A 2,396-nucleotide genomic window follows, 5' to 3' on the forward strand; every position below is an offset into this window, starting at 1 on the left:
AAGTTATGTATGGTATGTTTGTGTGTATGTTTGGTTTTTATAATAAGGGTTTTTAGTTGTTTTATTAAATTGGATTGTTACATGTTATTTTTTATCATTGTTGTTAGCCGCCCCGAGTCTGCGGAGAGGGGCGGCATACAAATCCAATAAATAATAATAATAATAATAATAATAATAATAATAATAATAAATAATAATAATAATAATAATAATAATAATAATAATAATAATAATAATAAAGACACAGAACCACTAATCTTGAAAGAAACAGCTTGATTAACATTTTAGACCTGTGTATCTCAACCTTGATAACTTGAAGATATGGTAGACTTCAACTCCTGGAGTTATCTAGTCTACCTTTTTGGCCTGGGAAACTCTGAGAGTTGAAGACCAGATACCTGCCAAGGTTAGGAAGCACTGCTTTAAACAAACCGTAATGCTCATGGTATAAATTAAATGAAAACTAAACAGTACACCAACCTTTCCACAGCTTTTTCATCCTAGTCCACCAGCTATGCCCCAGCAAGGCTGCGAGAATTATTCCAAAGCACAGACATACAATTGCTCAATTGCCAGTGTTGTTGACTTAGTTTAAAATAATTGCTGGGCAGGTAAGCGAGGAGATTATGAGCCACTGTATTAAACACGTCAATGGCATTTTAAACACAAAGAGCGCTCAACCTCTACTTAACAATTATACTGGAAAGGATAAGGCCAACAATATTAGACAGCATTCTTAGGCAGCACAAAGCACACAGCAATGATTGGATTCCTGCAGAGAGAGAGAAAAATTGCAGATCTGGAGTCTCAGACAACAACAACACAAACCTGGTGCCATCGTAAAAAAGATGAGCAGTTTTCTTCTCTTGCCAGTCAGCCAACCAGATTTATTTGGTTATTGCAAGTTCTGACAACATGCGAAACCTTCAAGTCGATGAACACGCAAAATTCCCGTGTTTCCATAACACACAGGTGTTCTACCGGGTTCTCTGGTAGGAGCCTCCCGAAAATTCAAGGGTACAAATTGCAGACACATACACACGTTTGAAAATTCAAAACAATGTTCTCTATCACAAAATTCAAAATAAACTAAGCACTCTTTTTGTATTGCAAAGAGCACTCGTCCCAAAACAACCGGGTAGTCTGTACAATTTCCCTTAAGCAGTCATTAAGTACTTAGCTAGCAGCTGTGAAGAAACTTCACACCCCTTCTTCTTCCAAGGAAGTGAGACACATACACACACACACGTTGCTCTCCTTTGCTTTTAAAGGCATGAAAAATCAACAAAGTCCAGAAAACAGCAACACACGATTCCTGAAGAACTGCGATCAAATACTCTTTCACAACGGACAAACCCACACGCTGCTATTTATAGCAGCAGCCCTAATTACTGGAGCCCCACCCAACCACAGGTGGCCTCATTTTCTCTTGTAATAATCCTTCAGCTGTTGTCTCCTATGCATCACTCTACGCATGCATGGATATGTCATTAATTCTTGTTCAGAATTCAAGGATGATACAGATGATTGATCTCCTCCTCGGCTGTCTGCCAAACTCCCCTCTTCCCTGTCACTCATGCTTCCTTGGTCAGAGGAGGCTTCATTGGCAGATTCTATCGGGAGCAAAACAGGTCTGTGGCATGTGGATGTCTCCCCCACATCCACCTGCACATTCCTTGGGGCAGGAGCTGGGGCAGAGCTAACCACAACACACAGTACCAAACAAATATATCATATTTCTAGGTTTTTACAACAAACCAAGATAATGGCTGTGTTTCTGGACATGAAATGCTCAACCAGATTGTAGCCTAGTTAAATGTTTGTTTGTTTTTTCCAGGCTCCATCTTACCATGGATCACCTAACCCAGAAATAGGCAAAGTTGCCTCTTCTATGACATGTGGACTTCAACTCCCAGAATTTCTGAGCTCGTATAATTGGCTCAGGGATTCTGGGAGTTGAAGTCCACAGGTCTTTGAAGAGCCAACTTTGCCTAGCCCTGATCTAACCAGGCAACTTTGGAAAGATGTTAGAAAGTACAACTCCCTATATCTCAGCTCAGGAAGAATTGAAAAGATAGTATTAAAAAAAGTATTTTCCCCCCTCTATGTAAATATGCATCCACGAAGAAATTACTCAAGATATAGAAGTTCAAGCCTTTGAAGAGATGCTACCTGCTCCATGTAGAACTAGCCAGCTGTTGAATTCCATAAACAGCTGTGTGGAAGGACCACTGTTACTCTTAGAAACATAGAAGACTGACGGCAGAAAAAGACCTCATGGTCCATCTAGTCAGCCCTTATACTATTTCCTCTGTTTTATCTTAGGATGGATATATGTTTATCCCAGGCATGTTTAAATTCAGTTACTGTAGATTTACCAACCACGTCTGCTGGAA

This window comes from Erythrolamprus reginae, chromosome 10 (assembly GCF_031021105.1).
Source record: "Erythrolamprus reginae isolate rEryReg1 chromosome 10, rEryReg1.hap1, whole genome shotgun sequence".
In the NCBI taxonomy this organism is placed as follows: domain Eukaryota; kingdom Metazoa; phylum Chordata; class Lepidosauria; order Squamata; family Dipsadidae; genus Erythrolamprus; species Erythrolamprus reginae.